This window comes from Oncorhynchus nerka, linkage group LG28 (assembly GCF_034236695.1).
Source record: "Oncorhynchus nerka isolate Pitt River linkage group LG28, Oner_Uvic_2.0, whole genome shotgun sequence".
Taxonomy (NCBI): Eukaryota; Metazoa; Chordata; class Actinopteri; order Salmoniformes; family Salmonidae; genus Oncorhynchus; species Oncorhynchus nerka.
In genome coordinates, this window is record NC_088423.1 from 38223111 (window position 1) to 38249403 (window position 26293).

General features: G+C 40.8%; 1 pseudogene; it reads left to right on the plus strand.

Annotated features, from left to right (window-relative positions):
- Window positions 1-3139: 3139 nt before the first annotated feature.
- On the plus strand, window positions 3140-26293 carry LOC135565502 (indoleamine 2,3-dioxygenase 2-like; annotated as a pseudogene).

Sequence of the window (26293 nt, forward strand, 5' to 3'; positions counted from 1 at the left end):
GCATTTGTTTCCCACAGGCTGAGCTTAAGCTCTGTGTACAGTCTCGTTCTATAGCACAAAATGTATTTAGCATCTCACTGTACCCAATGGGAGATGATGAGAGGACATGCTGGAGGTCCTGCATTAAAGCATGCGTCCCAAATAGGAATGAGCAGAATCTTTGCAAGGGCGGTATCTGCCTTGCCAAATAAAGTGTGGTTTATGAAGCATCCAAACGAATACATTGCAAAATGTAATTTATCGTCATAATAGCCGTTTAAAATATCTTGAAATAAGAAACTACTTGTATTAAGCTGTTTTTATGTTAAATTTAACAAAATGATCTGCCAATGATAATTTAGCTTGGTACAAAAAAAGCTAGATTTTTTTTTTTAAGTCATCAAATTGATTTATATAGCCCTTCTTACATCAGCTGATATCTCAAAGTGCTGTACAGAAACACAGCCTAAAACCCCTAACAGCTAACAATGCAGCTGTAGAAGCACGGTGGCTAGGAAAAACTCCCTAGAAAGGCAAAACCTAGAGAGGAACCAGGCTATGAGGGGTGGCCAGTCCTCTTCTGGCTGTGCCGGGTGGAGATTATAACAGAACATGGCCAAGATGTTCAAATGTTCATAAATGACCAGCATTTATAATAATAATTACAGTAGTTGTCGACGGTGCAGCAAGTCAGCACCTCAGGAGTAAATGTCAGTTGGCTTTTCATAGCCAATGATTAAGAGTATCTCTACCACTCCTGCTGTCTCTAGAAAGTTGAAAACAGCAGGTCTGGGACAGATGGCACATTCGGTGAACAGGTCAGGGTTCCCATAGCCGCAGGCAGAACAGTTGAAACTGGAGCAGCAGCACGGCCAGGTGGACTGGAGACAGCAAGGAGTCATCATGCCAGGTAGTCCTGAGGCATGGTCCCAGGGCTCAGGTCCTCAGAGAGAGAGAAAGAGAGAATTAGAGAGAGCATACTTAAATTCACACAGGACACCGGATAAGACAGAAGAAGTAATCCAGATATACAATGGGGCTAAAAAGTATTTAGTCAGCCACCAATTGTGCAAGTTCTCCCACTTAAAAAGATGAGAGAGGCCTGTAATTTTCATCATAGGTACACTTCAACTATGACAGACAAAATGAGAAAAGAATCCAGAAAATCACATTCTAGGAATTGTAATTAATTTATTTGCAAATTATGGTGGAAAATAAGTATTTGGTCAATAACACAAGTTTCTCAATACTTTGTTATATACCCTTTGTTGGAAATGACAGAGGTCAAACGTTTTCTGTAAGTCTTCACAAGGTTTTCACACTGTGGCTGGTATTTCTCCATGCACATCTCCTCTAGAGCAGTGATGTTTTGGGGCTGTTGCTGGGCAACAGATTTTCAACTCCCTCCAAAGATTTTCTATGGGGTTGAGATCTGGAGACTGGCTAGGCCACTCCAGGACCTTGAAATGCTTCTTACGAAGCCACTCCTTCGTTGCCCGGGCGGTGTGTTTTGGATCATTGTCATGCTGAAAGACCCAGCCACGTTTCATCTTCAATGCCCTTGCTGATGGTAGGCTTTGTTACTTTGGTCCCAGCTCTCTGCAGGTAATTCACTAGTTCCCCCCCGTGTGGTTCTGGGATTTTTGCTCACCGTTCTTGTGATCAGTTTGACCCCACGGGGTGAGATCTTGCGTGGAGCCCCAGATCGAGGGAGATTATCAGTGGTCTTGTATGTCTTCCATTTCCTAATAATTGCTCCCACAGATGATTTCTTCAAACCAAGTTGCTTACCTATTGCAGATTCAGTCTTCCCAGCCTGGTGCAGGTCTACAATTTTGTTTCTGGTGTCCTTTGACAGATCTTTGGTCTTGGCCATAGTGGAGTTTGGAGTGTGACTGTTTAAGGTTGTGGACAGGTCTCTTTTATACTGATAAGTTCAAACAGCTGCCATTAATACAGGTAAGTGGAGGACAGGGGAGCCTCCTCGAGTGGAGGACAGGGGAGCCTCTTAAAGAAGAAGTAACAGGTCTGAGAGAGCCAGAAATCTTGCTTGTTTGTCAGTGACCAAATACTTATTTTCCACCATAATTTGCTAATAAATTCATTAAAATGTGATTTTCTGGATTTTTTTCTCATTTTGTCTGTCATTTGAAGTGTACCTATGATGAAAATGAAATGCCTCATCTTTTTAAGTGGGAGAACTTGTACAATTGGTGGCTAACTAAATACTTTTTTTGCCCCACTGTAGCAGACTGACCCTAGCCCCCTAACACAAACTACTGCAAAATAAATACTGGAGGCTGAGACAGGAGGGGTCAGGAGACACTGTGGGTGATAAGTGAATTATCCCTTAATATAAGATATTTAGGCTTGCTTAGATTTAACTTTTTTGCAGTGCAATACCCCTTCCACCTCTAAACTGCTTACTTAGCTGAGGAACTGTGGTCTCCGTCACTTGGTCACGTCATGCCATTGTTTTGAACATTCTCAAGCCGCCCTCTACCGGCTACGCAATAGTTGTGCCCTGAAGTCGTGATGAACCCAGTCATTCTGGACAAAGGCTAACGACAGTTTATTTTAAATTACACGATAGTGCCTGGAAATACAATGACATTGCTAAGTAGTCAAATTTACTTTAGACAATTTTGTCATTAGCAAAATTAGTCAAAAATAGCTAGGAATGCTAATGTTAGCTTGCTAAAATCTAGTGTCCTCTCCTCAATCTTAGCTAACTAGCTAATGTTATACTGCATCTAAAGTCAATGTGGACACATCAAAATGATGACAAGTGGTTTTCCTACTAATTACAGTGCCTTGCAAAAGTATTCACCCCCTTGGCATTTTTCCTATTACAACCTGTAATTTAAAATGATTTATATTTATATTTCATGTTATGGACATAACCAATTTGGACTATTTTGTGTAAGTGAAATGAAAAAAAATACTTGTTTCAGAAAAATTTAAAGAACAGAAAAGCGGTGCGTGAATATGTATTCACCGCCTTTGCTATGAAGCCCCTAAACAAGATCTGCTGCAACCAATTACCTTCAGAAGTCACATAATCTGTTAATTAAAGTCTAAGTGTCACATGATCTGTCACATGATCTCAGTATAAATACACCTGTTCTGAAAGGCCCCTGAGTCTGGAACACCACTAAGCATGGAGACCAAGGAGCTCTCCAAACAGGTCAGGGACACATTTGTGGCGAAGTACAGATCAGGGTTGGGTTATACAAAAATATCTGAAACTTTGAACATCCCATGGAGCACCATTAAATCCATTATTAAAAAATGGAAAGAATATGGCACTACAACAATCCTGTCAAGAGGGCCACCCAACAAAACTCACGGACCAGGCAAGGAGGGCATTAATCCGAGAGGCAACAAAGAGACCAAAGAGAACCCTGAAGGAGCTGCAAAGCAACACATCGGAGATTGGAGTATCTATCCATAGGACCACTTTAAGCTGTACCTCCACAGAGCTGGGCTTTATGGAAGAGTGGCCAGAAAAAAGCCATTGCTTAAAGAAAAACATAAGCAAACACGTTTGGAGTTCGCCAAAAGGCATGTGGGATACTCCCCAAACTTATGGGAGGGTACTCTGGTCAGATAAGACTAAGATTTAGTTGTTTGCCATCAAGGAAAACACTATGTCTGCCGTTTTCCCACAGTGAAGCTTGGTGGTGCCAGCATCATGCTGTGGGGATGTTTTCATCGGCAGGTACTGGGAAACTGGTCAGAATTGAAGGATTTAATGGATGGCGCTAAATACAGGGAAATTCTTGAGGAAACCTGTTGAGGAAACCAGTCTTCCAGAGATTTTAGACTGGGACGAAGGTTCAACTTCCAGCAGGGCAATGACCTTAAGCATACTGCTAAAGAAACACTTGAGTGGTTTAAGCCCAGACCTCAATCCAATTGAGAATCTGTGGTATGACATAAAGATTGCTATACTCCAGCGGAACCCATCCAACTTGAAGGAGCTGGAGCAGTTTTGCCTTGAAGAATGGGCAAAAATCCCAGTGGATAGATGTTCCAAGCTTATAGAGACATAACCCAAGAGAGTTGCAGCTGTAATTGATGCAAAAGGTGGCTCTACAAAGTATTGACTTTGGGAGGGGGAGTAAATAGTTATGCATGCTCAAGTTCAGTTTTTTTGTCTTTCTTGTTTTTCACAAAAAAATATATTTAGCATTTTCAAAGTAGGCATGTTGTGTAAATTAAATGATACAAACCCCCGAAAAATCTATTTTATTTCCAGGTTAAGGCAACAAAATAGGAAAAATGCCAAGGGGGGTGAATACTTTCGCAAGATACTGTATTTGCCTCCTATTGAATGACATTGTTATTCCAAGCCACTGTAATGTACTTTTGATGAAATCTTTATCAGCTCTCATTGAGTAAATGCTCAGTTAGGCATCAGTGCAAAATTAACATTCTAAACAATATTGTGACGAAACATGCAACCCATTAATAAGTTTCACTAGCTGTTAGCTAGTATAAAGATTGTGAGACGAAAAACGGTAGTTAACCTGAGATTTTGGTCTGAATTTGGTTTGCCTAGTTCATGGTGCCATGTGTGCTGTATCCGAACATATGGAAGGCAACAGGATACCTTACTGAGCTGCATGCAGTAATTTGTTTTGCCTGTTAACTTTCATTTAACAGTTTTAAATAAGATTCATGAATCCCCTCTGTGAACCGTCATATACCACGCAGATTAAGCATGTTGTACAACACAAGTAATAATAATGATTATTAGACATACTGTATATTCTTTATGTTTCAGGCTGTGCTAGAGACAATGAACCAGAGGGTAGCAAAAGTCATTCCCTCAGAAAATGATACAAATATGAACAGTCCAGATGGAAGCCAAACCTTTTACAAACACAATCAGTATTCTATTTACATGAATGGCTGCTGCTGATGTGCCAGCATCAGGACCACTGGACCGAAACGAATGTGTCGAGTGCTCTTGTGGTCTGTGTATATTTTAGTGTGTGTGCCATACAGTCTGGGAGCGGTGGTGGTCTGGTGCGATAGTTCCAGTCTGTTTCCTTTAGCCTGTCAGGACTCTCACAGACTAAACAGGAGTAGAATAATAGTAAGGTTTACTGAAGAGTAGCTCTACACAGTAACTTTATCAACAAAAACAAATGAACAAACTAGTGATAAGAACAAGCAGTCAAAACAAATCTCCAAGTGTCTGATGTCTCATCTGGATAGAGGATTTGATCTGTATACTGATATGCTTTTTAAAATTTACATTTTAGACATTTAGCAGACACTCTTATCCAAAGCAACTTGCAGTTAAGACAACAACATTTCACAGTTATAGTTAGTACAGCAAAGTCAATGCAACAGTAGTTTAGCTATCACATATTACTTTATTTTGTAATTTTGATGAGTATTCCTAAAAAGTGTTAAACAAATCAAAATATATTTTATTTGAGATTCTTCAAAGTAGCCACCCGTTGCCTTGATGACAGCTTTGCACACTCTTCGCGTTCTCTCAACCAGCTTCTTGAGGTAGTCACCTGGAATGCATTTCAATTAACAGGTGTGCCTTGTTAAAAGTTAATTTGTGGAATTTCTTTGCTTAATGCATTTGAGCCAATCAGTTGTGTTGTGACAAGGTAGGGGTGATATACAGAAGATAGCCCTGTTTGGTAAAAGACCAAATCCATATAATGGCAAGAAAGCTCATATTAGCAAAGAGAAACGACAGTCCATCATTACTTTAAGACATGAAAGTCATTCAATACGGAAAAGTTCAAGAACTTTTAACGTTTCTTCAAGTGCAGTCGCAAAAACCAAGCGCTATGATGAAACTGGGTCTCATGAGGACTGCCACAGGAAAGGAAGACCCAGAGTTACCTCTAATGAACTTATCCTTTGCAGCAGAGTTAACTGCACCTCAGATTGCAGCCCAGACTTCATGGTCGAATTGCTGCAAAGAAACCACTACTAAAGCACACCAATAAGAAGAAGACACTTGTTTGGGCCAAGAAACACGACCAATGGACATTAGACCGGCGAAATCTGTCCTTTGGTAATGTAAGATTTTTGGATCCAACCACCATGTCGTTGTGAGAAGCAGAGTAGGTGAACGGGTCTCCACATGTGTGGTTCCCACCATGAAGCATGGAGGAGGTGTTATGGTGTGGGGATGCTTTTTCAATTTAGAATTCAAGGCACACTTAAGCAGCATGGCTACCACAGTGTCATGATCCAAATGGGTCTGATCAGCTTGGCAATGGATTACAGTAACCAGACCCTCTTTCACCCACAGAGGGGGGTGACATGGGTTGTTATTTTGTGATGTCATTAAAAATGTTAAAGGAAATAATGTAACTTAAAATATATACACTACATGCATGAAGTCTCCATCGTTAACGTTGTATATGAAATAGGAAACATAAATACTTTTGTTAAGATAGGAATGTGATTTTAGGAGCCATAAGATATCATTTGTGTCTTATAAGCATTGCACAGTATGTAGCCATGCCCCGAGTTAGGTCAGAGTGTGTCAGCCTGACAGTTCCGTCCCTTTTGACCAGAGTGCATCAAAGGATTGGTAAGAAATTAACATTTAGACCAGAAAGGCATTGAGCTGCAGCTCACGTCGGAAGTGGTTCGAACTCTGAATATTAACACATGGTAAAGGCGAGAAGCTCACCTCGCAGACAATCACTGGTACGGCTGATTAGCCGTCATAAGCAAGGTATCCAGAAATGCAAATATAAGTGGGACCATTCTACTACTCTTCATACCATGCTATTCAACTACTCCTCAAATCACGTATTCTACTACTCTTATCAGCAACAGGAACCGTCGTCATGGCTGGCTAGCCTATCTTCCAAAATGAACAACAGTAGAAGATCGGGGATGGGGGGAGGGGGGGACCTTTTGAACAATCAGACTTACAAGCGTGCCGTGGAAAGGCCAACACCCTCCCTAAGAAGGCCGGGTTCCGACAGGGATAAACGGTGAACGAAGGCATTCCCACGTAAATAAATTCATGATTTCTTACTCCAAATGGGCGGCAGTTCATGTGCAAAGTATATGATTACTGTGAGAGTAGTTCCTAAAATGTATCAACGATAAGTGTCTCTTTCTCTCCCTCCCATCTCCTTTGTAAAAAGCTGCCATATTCTGTCAGTCAGCTAGGGACCTGTTTTAATGTATTACGTGTGTATGTTTCTTCTGTGTTATCAATTAGTTAGCTAGTAAATAAATAATTTAACCAATTTGTGTAGTACTGAATCATAAGTAAGGCTGGGTCTTTTGCAGATGCAGGTTACGACAGTTCAGAATGATATGATACGAGGTTATGATTAATACGTTGACTTTTATGGATGTGATAGGTAAATACCTTTGGAGTTTAATTCAGGAGATGGTAACTATTTAAACAACTGCTCTTGTGGTGCCCAAAATTCCTAATGAGTTAATTGTTACATGATTAATTTAAATAAGGTAACAATTAAACATGGTTAGTTGATTAGATAAATAAGTCATCAGATTAATGAAAGTAAAGTCATGACTACAGCATTCTGCAGCGATACACCATCCCATCTGATTTGCGCTTAGTGGGACTACCATTTGTTTTTCAACAGGACAATGACCCAACACACCTCCAGGCTGTGTAAGGGCTATTTGTCCAAGAAGAAGAGGGATGGAGTGCATTAGAAGACCTGGCCTCCACAATCACTCAACCCAATTGAGATGGTTTGGGATGAGTTGGACCACAGTGTGAAGGAAAAGCAGCCAACAAGTGCCCAGGATATGTGGGAACTGTTACATGTATGCTAAGAATCGGGAAGCAAGTACAGGGAGTGAATGTAATAAATAAAGGAACATAACAAGAAACATGAGTAGCGTAAATAAATAAAACAGTGAAACAGAGTAAATAACGCCTGGGGAAAGAACCAAACGGAGTGACAGACATAGGGGAGGTAATCAGGTAGGTGATGGAGTCCAGGGGAGTCTCATGAGGCGCAGGTGCACGTTTCGATGGTGGCAGGAGTGCGTAATAATTAATAAACTGGCGAGAGGGAGTAGACGTCACAGGAACTCCATGAAGACTGTTGGAAAAGCATTCAAGCTGAAGCTGGTTGAGAGAATGCCAAGAGTTTGCAAAGCTGTAATCAAGGCAAAGGGTGGCTACTTTGAAGAATCTGAAATATAAAATATGTTTTGATTTGTTTAACACTTTTCGGTTACTACATGATTCCATGTTTTATTTCATAGTTTTAATGTATTCACTATTATTCTACAATGTAGAAAATGGTAAAAATAAAGAAAAACCCTTGAATGAGATGGTGAGTCCAACGTTTTGACTGGTACTGTATATCTATTATGCATGGGATTACATTGGAACAGATTTCCCAAATTAAAATAATTTGCTGGTGTTTTCGCAATCTGAAAAAAAAGATACACTACCTTTCAAAAGTTGTCACGGAGAAATGTTCTTGTTTTTGAAAGAAAACGTAATATTTTGTCCATTAAAATAACATCAAATTGATCAGAAATAAAGTGTAGACAATTTTAATGTTGTAAATGACTATTGTAGCTGGAAAGCTGAGTTTATGTAACATCTACATAGGCATAAAGAAGCACATTATTAGCAACCATCACGCCTGTGTTCCAATGGCACGTAGTGTTAGCCAATCCAAGTGTATAATTTTAAATAGGTTAATTGATCATTAGAAAACCCTTTTGCAATTATACTAGCACAGCAGAAAACTGTTGTTTTGATTAATAAAGCAATACAACTGGCCTTTCTTTAGACTAGTTGAGTATCTGGTGCATCCACATTTGTGGGTTTGTTGGCAGGCTCAACATGGCCTGAAACAAAGACCTTTCTTCACAGAACAGCGCAAACTGGCTCAAACCAGAATAGAAAGAGGAGTGGGAGCCCCCGGTGCACAACTGAGCAAGAGGACAAGTACATTAGTGACTAGTTTGAGAAACAGACGCCTCACGAGTTCTCAACTGGCAGCTTCATTAAGTAGTACCCGCAAAACACCAGTCTCAAGAGGCGACTCAGGGATGCTGTCATGTCATTCCTACAGTCAGCATGCTAATTGCACGCTCCTTCAAAACTTGAGACATCTGTGGCATTGTGTTGGGTGACAAAACTGCACATTTGAGTGGCCTTTCATTGTCCCCAGCACAAGGTAAACCTGTGTAATGACCATGCCATTTAGTCAGCTTCTTGATATGCCACACCTGTCAGATGGATTATCTTGGCAAAGGAGAAATGCTCACTAACAGGGATGTTAACAAATTTGTGCACAACATTTGAGAGAAACACGCTTTTTGTGCGTATGGAACATTACTGGGATCTTTTATTTCAGCTCATGAAACATGGGAACAACACTTTACATGTTGCATTTATATTTTTGTTAAGTATATATTTTGGCTCAGAAAACTAGGTGGGCCAAATAAAATCACTGCCAGCTGGGCAACACTAATATAAGTCATCAGCAGTCATAAGCTTTCAGGGAGCCTCTACAGAGCCAATTAGCAGACTGCCTTCCCTTCAAGACACCTATAGCACCCGATGTCACAGGAAGACCAAAAAGATCATCAAGGACATCAACCACCCGAGCCCCGGCCTGTTCACCCTGCTACCTTCCAGAAGGCAAGGTCAGTACAAGTGCATCAAAGCTAGGATCGAGAGACTGAAAAACAGCTTCTATCTCAGCCATCACTAGCCGGGTACCACCCGGTTACTCAACCCTGAACCTTAGGAAGCTGCTGCCCTATATACATAGACATGGAATCACTGGTCACTTTAATAATGTTTATATACTGCTTTACTAATTTCAAATGTGTATAATGTATTCTATTCTACTGTATTTTAGTCAGTCACTCCGACATTGCTTTTCCTAATATTTATATTTTTCTTAATTCCATTATTTTACTTTTAGATGTGTGTATTGTTATATATTACTGACTGTTGGAGCTAGGAACACAAGTATTTCGCTACACCCGCAATAACATCTGCTAAATATGTGTATGTGACCAATGAAATTTGATTTGAGTTGCTCGGTGTAAGGGAAATGTCAGGGTTGTGCCCATACATACTCATTTACTGAGTCAGAAGAATGTCTGAGGGCAGATTTAGAGGTTGGATGAGAGCAATAATTATTAGCAAAACACCCACACCTCCCTGTTAGAACACTCTGTGGCAGTTGCTCTCTTGAGGAAAAAATAAACTTTTGCCTTCCGTCTGCCCTCCCATGTTTAAAAAGTCAAGGCATGCTGCAGATATTCTTTATGATGCTGTGAGCTAACCTTTGTTCCTCTCCTCCCCCTGCCTCCTTACGCACTCTCTCACATTGTAGTTAGTCAGTCGGTTTCAAAACAGGGGTGATAGGCTGACAGTATGGAAATGATTGCGGTCAAGTGAGGTTATACTGTATAGCCTGTGTTATGAGTTTCTTAATCCTACCAGAAAGAGAGATTTGATACAGAATTAATCCACCTAAAATAAATATACAGTAGGTAACACTTTCTATGAAGTACATATAACACTTTATAAACCCTTTATAATGCGATATAACACTGACTATAAGCATCCATAATAACTCATAAGTATTTATAAAACTCAGTATGATGTTTTATAGATCATTAACTATAATGAATTATGAGATTATAGTTAACTAAATAGTATAGCCATACTGGTTTGAAAACACAAACAAGATACTTCTTACACACAAGGGCCCTGTGATACAATATAACAAACTCATACTAAAGCTTTTTAAAGCACTTTTCATGTATTTTTGTTTGCTGTAAATAAAGTTATTCACTTAATTAAAAAACACCATAATATGCTAGGTATTTGTAGGCTTGAAGTAAAGTGTGAATTTTCCACAATAGAAAGAAAAAAAACACACACGACAGTTAGCTTACCCTGGTAACATTTAATTTGACATTGTCAGTTAATATGGAGATTTTTAAGCAAAGCTGTTCATTATTTCAATACACAAGGATAAAATTCACAGTTAAGACATTAACATTACTTTGCCAAGGTAGTTGCAGGCAGCGCATTGCATTCCCCTCCACACAAGTCTGTAGCTTTCTACTGCTGCTAGCTAGCTCACAGGTCTATTGTATTAAACCTCTCCCCATGGACAGGCAGTAACTTTAACATTATTGGTTAGAGAGGCAAAGTCTTGCCACTTGCTAGCTAGCTATTCACACCCGTAGTGACACTACATGAGCAGCCCCACCGTGCCACCACCAATGCACAGCTAGGTAGATAGCTAGCTACTAGCTTGCTAGCTACAGCAGGAATTCTGAATTATAAAGCTTACTTTGCAGCCAGCTCATTACATTCTCTTTCAAGTTCACCTTAAACACAATTACTTTTTCATCTTAATACACATTGTTTAACTCAACCTAAGTTATTATCCAGTTTTTTTTTACGTTGGTTCACCCCATACAGAACCAATCAGTCGATACAATCATCAGAAATCAAGCGATATGAATCAGACAGAGGGGCGCCGCCTGACCCAGTAGTAGGTCAGAAGGTTGAAAATAAATATTCATATTGCAATTTTCAAGTATAATGTTTTCTATTGTGATTTTGGATGATTTTAACTGAGACCAGTGTGCATGTCCACCAAAGCATCCCAGCTGTCACGGCGGATATGTTTACATTTATTTCTGCTCTGGCTAACTGGCAAGCTTATTTTCTTATTTTTGGAGCTATTTTGAAAGCGATTGTCCTAGTCATTATTATGAAGAGTTTGCTTTAAGTGTAACTCTGCTTTTGTGGTCTTATGCTAGCTACCGAAATCATTTAGGTTAAATTGAGGAGGTTATTTCCAAAACTCTATATCCACCAATTTTTCACATTTGTGTTTATATCAGAAATGATTGTTTATGGGTACCGTCATGTGTGTGAGTGTGTATAAAATATTACTATTCTCAGATTTTAATTAGTATATTTTATGTGTGTATGAACACACACACTACCATTCAAAAGTTTGGGGTCACTTAGAAATGTCTGTTTTCCAAATGAATAAGAAATATAGTCAAGACGTTGATAAGTTTATAAATTACGATTTTTAATTGAAATAGAGTCCTTCAAACTTTGCTTTAGTCAAAGAATCCACCATTTGCAGCAATTACAGCCTTGCAGACCTTGGCATTCTAGTTGTCAATTTGTTGAGGTAATCTGAAGAGATTTCACCCCATGCTTCCTGAAGCACCTCCCACAAGTTGGATTGGCTTGATGGGCACTTTTTACGTACCTTACGGTCAACCTGCTCCCATAACAGCTCAATAGGGTTGAGATCTGGTGACTGTGCTGGCCACTCCATTATAGACAGAATACCAGCAGACTTATTCTTGCCTAAATTGTTCTTGCATAGTTTGGAGCTATGCTTTGGGTCATTGTCCTGTTGTAGAAGGAAATTGGATCCAATTAAGCGCCGTCCACAGGGTATGGCGTGGCGTTGCAAAATTAGGCGATTTCCTTCCTTCTTCAAGATCCCATTTACCCTGTACAAATCTCCCACTTTACCAGCACCAAAGCACCCCCAGTCCATCACATTGCCTCCACCATGCTTGACAGATGGCGTCAATGACTCCTCCTGCATCTTTTCATTTTTTTCTGCATCTCATGAACGTTCTTCTTTGTGATATGAACACCTCAAACTTAGATTCATCTGCCCATAAAACTTTATTCCAATCTTCTTCTGTCCAGTGTCTGTGTTTTTTTCCCCATCTTAATCTTTTCTTTTTATTGGCCAATCTGAGGTATGGCTTTTTCTCTGCTACTCCTGTAGTTGCCTCTTTACTGTTGACGTTGAGACTGGTGTTTTTCGGGTACTATTTGATGAAGCTGCCAGTTGAGGACTTGTAAGGCGTCTATTTCTCAAACTAGACACTAATGTACTTGTCCTTTTGCTCAGTTGTGCACCGGGGCCTCCCACTCCTCTTCTGGTTATAGCCAGTTAGCGTTGCACAAGATCTTCAGTTTCTTGGCAATTTCTCCCATGGAATAACCTTCATTTCTCAGAACAAGAATAGACTGACCAGTTTCAAATCAAATCAAATGTATTTATATAGCCCTTCGTACATCAGCTGATATCTCAAAGTGCTGTACAGAAACCCGGCCTAAAACCCCAAACAGCAAGCAATGCAGGTGTAGAAGCACGGTGGCTAGGAAAAACTCCCTAGAAAGGCCAAAACCTAGGAAGAAACCTAGAGGAACCAGGCTATGTGGGGTGGCCAGTCCTCTTCTGGCTGTGCCAGGTGGAGATTATAACAAAACATGGCCAAGATGTTCAAATGTTCATAAATGACCAGCATGGTCAAATAATAATAATCACAGGCAGAACAGTTGAAACTGGAGCAGCAGCACAGCCAGGTGGACTGGGGACAGCAAGGAGTCATCATGCCCGGTAGTCCTGAGGCATGGTCCTAGGGCTCAGGTCCTCCGAGAGAGAGAAAGAGAGAGCATACTTAAATTCACACAGGACACCGGATAGGACAGGAGAAGTACTCCAGATATAACAAACTGACCCTAGCCCCCAGACACATAAACTACTGCAGCATAAATACTGGAGGTTGAGACAGGAGGGGTCAGGAGACACTGTGGCCCCATCCGATGACACCCCCGGACAGGGCCAAACAGGAAGGATATAACCCCACCCACTTTGCCAAAGCACAGCCCCCACACCACTAGAGGGATATCTTCAACCACCAACTTACCATCCTGAGACAAGGCCGAGTATAGCCCACAAAGATCTCTGCCACGGCACAACCCAAGGGGGTGCGCCAACCCAGACAGGAAGATCACATCAGTGACTCAACCCACTCAAGTGACGCACCCCTCCTAGGGACGGTATGAAAGAGCCCTAGTACGCCAGTGACTCAGCCCCTGTAATAGGGTTAGAGGCAGAGAATCCCAGTGGAAAGAGGGGAACCGGCCAGGCAGAGACAGCAAGGGCGGTTCGTTGCTCCAGAGCCTTTCCGTTCACCTTCACACTCCTGGGCCAGACTACACTCAATCATATGACCCACTGAAGAGATGAGTCTTCAGTCAAGACTTAAAGGTTGAGACCGAGTTTGCGTCTCTCACATGGGTAGGCAGACCATTCCATAAAAATGGAGCTCTATAGGAGAAAGCCCTGCCTCCAGCGGTTTGCTTAGACATTCTAGGGACAATTAGGAGGCCTGTGTCTTGTGACCATAGCGTACGTGACTTTCAGAAGAAAGTCCTTTGTTCTTGGTCATTTGAGCCTGTAATCAAACCCACAAATGCTGATGCTCCAGGTACTCAACTAGTCTAAATAAGGCTCATTTATTGCTTCTTTAAATCAGGACAACAGTTTTCAGCTGTGCTAACATAATTGAAAAAGGGTTTTCTAATGTTCAATTAGCCTTTTAAAATGATGAACTTGGATTAGCTAGCACAATGTGCCATTAGAACACAGGAGTGATGGTTGCTGAAAATGGGCCTCTGTACGCCTATGTTATTACATAAATATATATTTTCATAAAAATAAATCATTTTTTTTATTTCCAGCTACAATAGTCATTTACAACATTAACAATGTCTACACTGTATTTCTGATCAATTTGATGTTATTTTAATGGACAAAAAGTTGCTCTTCTTTGAAAAACAAGGACAATTCCAAGTGACCCCAAACTTTGGAACAGTAGTGTATACTGTATATACTTTTTTTGGGGGGAGGGGCTCAGAAACCCAAATAAAATCACCCGAGGGGCAAATTCGCCCCCCGCGCCACCAGTTGGGAAACCCTGGTCTACAGTATAGAATTTATCTAGTCATGATCAGCATCATGAACACCTACCCATAGCTCATAAGCCTGATGAGAAATATCGACTTCATGTCAAGTCATGTGGTCTGTGAACACTATAACTTAAAAAATGCTATATATTACTTAAGCAGCTGATCGACTGGAGAAGAGACTTTCCTATTTGGCTCAGTGTCTCGTTGGTAACTTTTCTTATCTTACGTCAAAAGCTTTGTTTATGTGAGAAATATCAATTAGTGTGTTGATTAATAAATGTAGGGTGTGGGCTTCTCTAGGAAGAGATCAAAGTTTACTATCTGAACCCCACAAACAACCTCAAGGCAACTCATTGTACTGACTAGTCATCTGTCTGCCTTTATTTCAGCTTCTGTTTTCCTTCCTCTCTCTGAATGGATCCATTTATCCCTGAGGCACAGAGGTAGACTGACAGGTTGAGCATAGAATATGTGATATGACACACCTGGTTGCTATGGAAATGGAGCCCAATAGCAATTTGAAGTGTGTCAGGTAGATAGGGTTAGCTGGCACAGTGGCAGATGTCAGTTTGCAAGGAAGGCTATAAGACTGTCATGCACAGTGTCACATCTGCAGCACAATGAAGGGTAATCTCATGCACTCCTACCTACCACAATATATAATGTATTATTTATAACACTAGTGATGTCTTGTCTAAGAAAACATATTGGTGACGACTCATCCCACTGTCGAGAAGGACACTATTCTTTTAAACTCAAAATGTATCCACCTCACGTAGCTTACAAGCCAATCATAAACTGTTTTGGTTAGCATCCAAAGCAACACACTGGATTTTTAGAGGGGAGCATTTCTTAGAGGCCCATGCTTTTAGTAAATATGCAATGGGCTTTCAGAGCTTTACTGCAAAATAAACACGCCGAAGTTCAGGGGAGCAGAACATTTTTACTGCACTAAACAACTTTCTCTCGCTGTCTATCTCTCTTTCCTGCTCTCGGTCTCACCCATTGTGCTCCTTCTCCTATTTCTCACTGGTGCAAAGGCAACACCCGGCACAAAGGTTGATGGAGCTGATATAATTGGTTATAAAGGTTCTCCTCTTCTCAGTCTGAGCTATGTTCACTCTGATAGGTTGACAGGTGAGAAAACTCCTCTCGTTGTGTATCATTGTCAGTTCCATTTACTGTATGCTGTGTATTAAAGTGGAACTATAAGCTGTTTGTCTGGCGGTGTACTTTACTCTCATATCCATTTCTTTCACACCCACATGCGCTTTCATCCAGAATCAATGGGTACTCTTCATATCAAACTCTTGTCAAACTCTGCATATGTGAGGCTAAAACATGTCAGGTACAGGGTGTACAAAGACATTTATTTAGACAAGGCCACCTGCTATTAAAATGAATGCATCACAAGATGTTGTGTGATGACGGAAAGACATCATGGATAAGTGTAGTATAACTCACCCTGCTGAAGTCTTTTCCTGTGAGCTTGGGACAAAATGCTACCATAAATATTACTGCGAGGAGAATAAGGGAGACAGAAGAGGTAGACTTGAACTGGCAGGTTATATGACAGGGTGGGTGCTCTTAATGAACTGTATAGCTGAGCTGACACTGAAGCATTGCCCTAAGCTCTCTCCCTCCCTCCATCTTCCTCCCTCGTTCTTCCACACAATGTGAGCTGTCAAAGCACTGCTGTGACAGATATGTCTCTGAGTAATCACACTGCCTGACAATGCATGTAATGACACAGTGTTCTCCCCAAATACGCTGCTGCGCAAAGTGCACAGAACATGAGGCAGCTTGTTCAAAGTCTCCCTGACAGCTAACGATGTCTCTCAGATAAACCTAGCACAATTGTTGTCGAAATTCAACAAATGGCCATATATTAGGGGATTTCTTTCAAATCAAATTGTATTTGTCACATGCTTTGTAAACAGGTGTAGACTAACAGTGAAATGCTTACGTACGTACGGGTCCTTTTTCAAATTATTTAAAAATAAAATATTATATAAAAAATATAGTGACACGAGGAATAACTACATTGAATAACAATTAAAAACAACATGGCTATACACAGCAGGGGTACAAGATAACTGAGGTAGCTATGTACTATGGGGTGGCATGTAGCCTAGTGGTTAGAGCGTTGGGCCAGTAACGGAATGGTTTCTAGATCGAATCCCCGAGTTGACAAGGTAAAAATCTGTTGTTCTGCCCTGAACAAGACCTAGGAACCCACTGGTCGTTATTGTTAATAAGACTGACTTGCCTAGTTAAATAAAGGTTAAATAAAACATTTAAAAATACAGGTAGGATTAAAGTGACTAGGCAACACAATAGATAATAGGCAGCAGTGGGTAGCCATTTGATTAGCTATTTAGCAGTCTAATGGCTTAGGGGTAGAAGCTGTTCAGGGTCCTGCTGGTTCCAGACTTGGTGCACTGACACTGTGCCGTGCGGGAATGGCGGATTGAGTGGCTGGAGTCTTTGAAAATGTTTTGGGCCTTCCTCTGAAATGACCTGGTATAGTCCTGGATGGTGAGAAGCTCGGCCACAGTGATGTACTGTGCCCTCCTCACCACCCTCTGTAGCGCCTTGCGGTCGGGTGCCTTGCACTTGCCGTACCAAGTGATGATGCAGCCAGTCAAGATGCTCTCAATGGTGTAGCTATATAACTTTGAGGATCTGAGGGCCCATGCCAAATCTTTTCAGCCTCCTGAGGGAGAAGAGGCACTATTATGCCCTCTGTGTGTGGACCATGTTAATTCCTTTGTGATGTGGACACCGAGGAAATTGAAGCTCTCGACCTGCTCTGCTACAGCCCCATCTACAGTGGGGCAAAAAAGTATTTAGTCAGCCACCAATTGTGCAAGTTCTCCCACTTAAAAAGATGAGAGAGGCCTGTAATTTTTATCATAGGTACACTTCAACTATGACAGACAAAATGAGAAGAAAAAAAATCCAGAAAATCACATTGTAGGATTTTTAAAGAACTTATTTGCAAATTATGGTGGAAAATAAGTATTTGGTCAATAACAAAAGTTTCTCAATACTTTGTTATATACCCTTTGTTGGCAATGACAGAGGTCAAACATTTTCTGTAAGCCCCACTGTATGTAAATGGAGGCGTGCTCACCCCTCCATATAATATAGTCCATGATCAGTTCCCTCCCTCATTCTTCCACACGTGAGATGTCAAAGCACTACTGTGTCAGATATGTCTCCATGAGTTGTGTTTTGAGTAGGTCTTTTTTGAAGAGTATGTGGTTCCAAAAGCCTAATTAACCTTTTATAACTAGGGGGAAGTATTTTCATTTTTGGATAAAAAACGTTCCTGTTTTAAACGGGATATTTTGTCACCACAAGATGCTCGACTATGCATATAATTGACAGCTTTGGATAGAAAACATTCTGACGTTTCCAAAACTGCAAAGATATTGTCTGTGAGTGCAACAGAACTGATGTTACAGTCGAAACCCAGATAAAAATCCAACCAGGAAGTGACCCATTTTTTGAAAGGCCTGCATGCCAATGACTCCTTATATGGCTATGAATGGGCTACGAATGAGCTTACGCTTTCTACATATTCCCCAAGGTGTCTACAGCATTGTGACGTCTTTTTACGCATTTATGTTGAAGAATAGCCGTAAGGGACCACATTGAGCAAGTGGTCGCATGATGGCTCCCGCAGAAAATCTTGCGTAAAGTTCACAAGTAGCCATTTTTCCAATCGCTTCTTATGAGAAACCAGTTGTCCCGGTGGATATTTTATCGAATAGATATGTGAAAAACACTTTGAGGATTGATTCTAAACAACTTTTGCCATGTTTGTCGATATTATGGAGCTAATTTGGAAAAAAGTTTGGTGTTGTAGTGACTGCATTTTCCGGTCGATTTCTCAGCCAAACGTGAAGAACAAATGGAGCTATTTCGCCTACAAAAATAATCTTTGTGGAAAAAAGGAACATTTGCTATCTAACTGGGAGTCTCCTGAGTGAAAACATCTGAAGTTCTTCAAAGATAAATGATTTAATTTGATTGTTTTTCTTATTTTCGTGAAAATGTTGCCTGCTGGTAGCAGAGCCTAGCATAGCATTATTCCATGATAAACTTACACAAATGCTTGTCTTGCGTTGGCTGTAAAGCATATTTTGAAAATCTGAGATGACAGTGTGATTAACAAAAGGCTAAGCTGTGTCTCAATATATTTCATTTGTGATTTTCATGAATAGGAACATTTTCTAGGAAGATTTATGTCCGCTGCATTATGCTCATTAGTTTGAAGCTATGATTACGCTCCCGCATGCGGGATGGGTATTATCAAGAAGTTTTAAACACAAAGCTCAAATAAGTTACAAGCATAACTTCACCCATGCACTACCAAGACTTTCCAGCACACAGCTTTGGCACATGTTACATTAATGCAGCTATATCAGTCTACTGTTCTTCCAACATGTACTCACCAGAGGGCAGTTTTCCTGGGATTCAAACCTTCTAAACAGGTTAGTAATCAACAATGGAACGTTTGCATCCAAGATCAGAGGTTTTGATGAGATATGGTGTGGTTTTACGATGATTACGCTCCCGCATTTAAAAAAAAATAAAGTAAAGTATTAAAGTATAAAGTATTATGAATACTATTGCTGCACATGTATACTCAGCAAAAAGAAACATCCCTTTTTCAGGACCCTGTCTTTCAAAGATAATTCATGACAATCCAAATAACTTCACAGCTCTTCATTGTAAAGGGTTTAAACACTGTTTCCCATGCTTGTTCAATGAACCATAAACAATTAATGAACATGCACCTGTGGAACAGTCGTTAAGACACTAACAGCTTACAGTTGATAGGCAATTAAGGTCACGGTTATGAAAACTTAGGACACTAAAGAGGCCTTTCTACTGAAACACCAAAAGAAAGATGCCCAGGGTCCCTGCTCATCTGCGTGAACATGAATTAGGCATGCTGCAAGGAGGCATGAGAACTGCAGATGTGGCCAGGGCAATAAATTGTAATGTCCGTACTGTGAGACACCCAAGACAGAGCTACACGGAGACAGGACGGACAGCTGATCTTCCTCGCAGTGGCAGACCACGTGTAACAACACCTAGATCGGTACAGGATCGGTACAGCCGAAAATCACACCTGCGGAACAGGTACAGGATGGCATCAACAACTGCCCAAGTTACACCAGGAACGCACAATCCCTCCATCAGTGCTCAGACTGTCCACAATAGGCTGAGAGAGGCTGGACTGAGGGCTTGTAAGCCTGTTGGCAACATCGTCGCCTATGGGCACAAACCCACTGTCGTTGGACCAGACAGGACTGGCAATAAATGCTCTTCACTGACGAGTCACGGTTTTGTCTCACCAGGGGTGATGGTCGGATTCGCGTTTATCGTCAAAGGAATGAGCGTTACACCGAGGCCTGTACTCTGGAGCGGGATGGATTTGGAGGTGGATGGCCCGTCATGGTCTGGGGCGGTGTTTCACAGCATCATTGGACTGAGCTTGTTGTCATTGCCTGCAATCTCAATGCTGCGCGTTACAGGGAAGACATCCTCCTCCCTCATGTGGTACCCTTCCTGCAGGCTCATCCTGACATGACCCTCCAGCATGACAATGCCACCAGCCATACTGCTCGTTCTGTGAGTGATTTCCTGCAAGACAGGAATGTCAGTGTTCTGCCATGGCCAGCGAAGAGCCCGGATCTCAATCCCATTGAGCATGTCTGGGACCTGTTGGATCGGAGGGTGTGGGCAAGGACCATTCCCCCCAGAAATGCCCGGGAACTTGCAGGTGCCTTGGTGGAAGAGTGGGGTAACATCTCACAGCAAGAACTGGCAAATCTGGTACAGTCCATGAGGAGGAGATTCACTGCAGTACCTAATGCAGCTGGTGGCCACACCAGATACTGACTGTTAGTTTTGATTTTGACCTCCCTCCTCCTTTGTTCAGGGACACATTATTCCATTTCTGTTAGTCACATGTCTCTGGAACTTGTTCAGTTTATGTCTCACTTGTTGAATCTTGTTTACGTGTGAGGTTTGCTGAAAATAAATGCAGTTGACAGTGAGAGGACGTTTCTTTTTTTTGCTTGACATTATATGTAGAGAGAACATTTTATGTTTATGTTTTCAATACATCAAACTGTTTTTGCATATTGATTAGGTCACTTTAAAACTGTGTTTGGGAGGTATTTATCAAAATGTCTTGTCAACAGGAAGCAGCGACATCATAATTTTCAAAGTTTTAGGAATATAAATTTTACTTTCAACATTCATTTCAAATGTATTGTACTTAACCAGGCAAAAACTGCTGAATGAGTCTAAAAATGTGCCGTGATTGATTTATTTTGATGATACTCGAAAATCACCAATACGCTTTTACTAGGCAGGTTGGCCGTGCTTAGTTGTAGCGTTGACAGAACCTGCCTAGTTATAGCGTTGACTGCAAGCTGACAGTGAATTCAGAACCGTTCCGTGGCTAGCCACACTAAACATACTTTTACCAGGTTTCCGTGAAGCAATTGTAATGACAGTCCACCACAACATACCCACGTTTCCAGATAAGCAAGGGGTTGTCTGTTTTTTATTTAATTGTGTATTAGAATCACAGTTTGAGATCATTGTGAGGGGATTTCACAAGTGGTTAGAAGGGGGAATTGGGCATTCTGGGAAATTGTTGTCCGAGGTTGCAACATTAACCAAAGGGGGCGGGGCAGGGCGACTGCTAGCTTTTAAAGCTTGCTGTTCCGAAGCAGTCCATTATTATTTCAGGAGCTGTAAGGATGGCTTTGACTTTTTAAGTCGTTTGGGTCAGGTTTAAAATTCAGTCTCGTCTTGACAAACTGTCTCTCTTTTTATTTTGAATCTAAATCCAATCATAAGGTTCCTAATTCTGGGAAACACACACAGATCCTATCCCAGATTTGAGGAACTGCTTGGTGTCACATGATATGGTACACAGCATTCTAGGATTGGACTTAAAAATGTCAGAAATCATGATTAAAGGGATGTGTTCAATAATAGTAAATACATAAAGTGTAAGTGAGTGATAGATACAGTAAAGCTACACCAGCACATCACTTCAGATTGACCTGGACTGTTTCTTTGTGTTTTAGGAGTTTGGATTCCTCCTCAAGCAGCCAGCAGTAAGGCATCTTTTTCTAACTTTATACATGTCATTTGAGTTCAGCATGTTGTCAGAAAATGTCTCAAAATGACTGCAATTCCTGTTAACAGAATTGTATTAATGGTGAGACTTCAGGTTGTCATCTGTTGGCATTTTATTTATTACCATATCGGTACATTTTCCTTTAAGGGCTGTTTTGTTTTGCTGATGAAGCAACCTTGATTTCTCTGCTCTCTACAAATTAGATCAGCTAAGTCATCTTTCAAATAACTGCCTGGTTTTGGTTTTGAGATATGAAAAGCAACAGAGGACCTACTTCCTTCCACAGTCTGTAGATTCCGCACCAATAATATGAGAAGGTTGGAATTATTCTCAGTCTCAGTTACCCATGGTATTTCCTCCAGGGACTCTTGATCCACAAATACCATGTGCTACCAGGGTTTTAAACTGATAAATAGGTTTGCTTTGATTAATGTTATATGGACACCTATCAATCTTTCTCCCTCCAGCACACACTGAGCTGTGAGCACATGACAGTTGGTATGTTCTGGTCTCTACTGACTTACATGGGAAAGAGTGTGCTCAATGTCAACACTAGATCAAGTTCTACTCTCAAATGTAGATCTTTTTATCCCATCACACCTTATTAACTTACAGTACATTCCGATTGTAGAGCCACAAATATATCTTTTGCTTGAACTTTTGAACTTCTAGAGCACAAAACCTTATTATTTGGTGTATAGTGCACAGATAAATCAGCGTACTGTCATATCTAGTTGTATGACCTTTGCCCATTTTAGACAGATCTTTCACAGTACTACCGGGTATGGATGGACTTGGCCAGCAACCTCACACCCCTCATCCAAACACATCAGCTACGACACCTGGTAAAAGAGGTGAGAAACCACATATATCTCAGCCAACAATCAAATGCAGTTAATTCTGGCTTCAGCAGTGATGTGACTTTGTATGTGTCTGGGCTTGTGATGGCCATGCTGATGTCTGTGATCGTACCCGTGTTGCTGATAGACCCCATACTAACAGACACATTGTTGGAAACAGACGCCCGTGCTGAGTCCCCATCCCCTAAAGGGCCATCGGAAGCTGAGGCTGGCTCACCTTGGTCTATGTCTGGCAGGAGGGGCAATACCTGCCAGCCCAGGTAAAAAAACATTGCAGCATTAACTTTAACCTCAGACTTGAACTATGTCCCATTGACTGTTGGCATTGTTTGTGTTGATTAAACTTGCAAATTGCTGGCTCTGCCCTACTGGCTGGTCTCCCAGAGACTCGGCCTGCCCCCCATCCTGACCTATGCAGATTCTGTTCTGGCCAAATGGAGACTAAATGACCTACACGGTGAGCTGGGCCTTAGAACCTTACCCCCTGGTCTGTCACTACCCCATAGCTCTACCCCCTTGAACACTTTCCTTTCAACCCATACCCAAAATGCCACTACACCCTTATCCTCTACCATCAATTCTATTAACACCACAGGACCATGTACTGTTTAGGAAACAAATGTATTGACATCAGTGGAGGCTGGTGACTTGAAACATTGAGGAGGATGGGTGACCCACAGTATAGGAGCGTAACGCACGGAGACAACAAAGTGTGTTTCAAAAATCATCAAAGACTAATTATTTTAACCTAAAGCATTTAATAAAGACATTTATAGTACCATATTATGGGGAATAGGAATGCGAGGGCTACTTACAGTGTTGGAAAGGGATCACAACAATGATTGAATGAGGGCTTGAGTTGAGGTGTTCAAAGGCTTGACCAGCACAGGACAGGATTTGACTGGGAAGACAAAAACAATAACACAACACACTACACAGTTAGACAAAAGAGCTAAGAATGAGGTAGTCCAAGCAAGGAGGAAAATAATTTGTGTGTAATAATGTGATTGTGTATGTGTATGTGATTGACTCTACATAAAGAAATGAGTGAAAATGTATAGGGGTACTCACAGTACTTGGAGGGGAAACATTCAATGTGCCAGTGGATGTGCGGGCACATGAGACATGGCTTCAGTTCATGTCAGGAGAAATTTGACAAAGGTAGTAGAGTGGAGTAGTCATCACCTCTTAATCAGGGAACAGGAGGGGACATATAGCAGACAAAAAGCAGATGCATTCCATTACAGCTGCGCCATCGTAGGTTTGGACAATGACTTTCTCTATAAACTTAAATTCAGACATCTCAAAATTCATAAAGTCAAACACAGCACCTCACCCACTTGACACAGCAAAGTAGCCCAAGAAACTTTCCTGAATAAAGCCCTGATCATCCAGTTTTTCCTTAAATGTTAACATAACTAGGAAAACTCTGGACCCTATAAGGTATGACAGTGAATAATCATTTGTAAAAAGGTTTTATATGGGATATGATGGGACCAGTTGATCATAATTAGATCACATGATTTTTAAAAACTGAAGAAAAAAAAAACCCTAGCCCTGCGGTTTGACCATGTCAAACTGCAGCAACCTTATACTTGTTCATATACATTATATTTAGACTAGATTAGGAAGGGGATTTCCTCTACCCAGATCACAACTGATACACAATAGAACTCACAGGGCTGAGCTTGCTTTATGTATGTTTGCATTATGCAGGCCTATGCAACTGTAGGCCTTGTAAAACATTTACTCACATCCGTCATCACTATTATGTTGATTCATTCATTCCAGTTAATCATTTTGGATTAAAAACGTATAGGCAGCCTAGCCAGCCCAATTTGGAATATAAACTAAAGTTGACCACATTCACATGTTCTCTTGGCACACAAATGGACTATAAATACATAACGTTACCAATTAGTTTACCCTGACCAGATGGACAGGGCGCATAGGCTGTATGCAGCTGCTCTAATTAGTAACCTACAGTTGATTAGACTGAAAAATAGTATTGTTTCATCCCATACACCATTTCAGATTTCTAATGTTTAGGTGTAGTCTAGGTTGCTGCAACATATATCGTTAGTTTTTGCTTGTGTCTGTCCGGGGTGATTGTGTTATCATCTTTGGGAAATTAATACCGGAGGAAAGTGGAAAGTCTACTTGAGCACACACGAAAAAAATGTGCTGCGTCAAACTCTCTTTAATCTTTTAATGGATGATGCGGTGGAAGCTATCAAATCATTCGGAATTGTTTTCGACATCTCAGAAATGACAGTCGAACGTTTGATATGTTCAGCAAGTAAAGCATCGTAACGTTCAATTACCTCGGCAAAACTCCTTGTCGGCGGAACTTTCCATCTCGTCGTGTCCTCTAAAAGCAAATTATTGCATGCCCAAAAACGCAGGCAAGACCAATAATACAGGCTCCCTGTTAACCAGCTATACTTTTGATACCAGGTGATATTGAACGAGCTCACCTTTTCATCTTTCTTCATGAAACTGATCTCAGGCAGCGGTCGACCCTCGCTTTTAATTCGCATATTTTCCGTGTACGCCAGAGAATGAAAGAGATTCTTCAACAAAAAGTCCACAACATTTTCGGCAGCGTTGGTCATTCTACCATTCTGGTGTAGAAAACTTCACACTCGCGCTGGCACAGTAGCTAGCTAGCTACTGGAATTAGCAAGACAATTGCACTAACTGGACACAAAAATAAAGTTTTAGAACCAATAAAACAATTTATAATATACCTATTCAGTCTACTGTAATTTGAATTGAATAATAACCAAAAAATGCTCAACTATCACCTTTCATATTATCTCTATCCAACAATGTATCCAAATTCTTCCTAGGTTTTGTATTGATGTCAATGTACTATGGCGCTACCCCAGACAGTGCTGTTGAAGTTGCTGTAGACCTTCATTGCAAAAAAAAATGATCTAATCAATTATTTGGTCACATATAAATATATTTAATATAGTTTTATTTAAATATATAACTTTTTAATGTTTCACAATTTTTATTTTTATGATATTTCACTGAGGATGGTCCTCCCCTTCCTCTGCTGAGGAGCCTCCACTGATTGACATTATTTCTTAAACTTGTCATTTCAGGGACATGAAGATTAGGTGAATATGACAGATACACTATCATGACAAGTACATTTGAATTTATCTCCTATAAATTCCTGTTTTCGGTTCTGTTTTTATGTGGTTTCCATGCAATATTCATGTGGTTTTGAATATCGGAACTCGGATACACTATTCTCTTTCACTGGGGGAGAAAGCTGTAGAGGCTTCTTCCTGGTCTCTCTCTTGATGGAGAGGGTTTCTAGCTCAGGAATACAGGAAAGTATATGTGTCTTTCTTTCTCTTTATCTTGCTCTATCTATGTATCTCTCACAGACTTTGTATCTCTCTGACATTCATTGTAACCCTGATTCTCCTTCTGTCTCTTTCTGTCTTTGTGATCTCTTCAGCAAGGGCGCAACTTTGGTTTTAG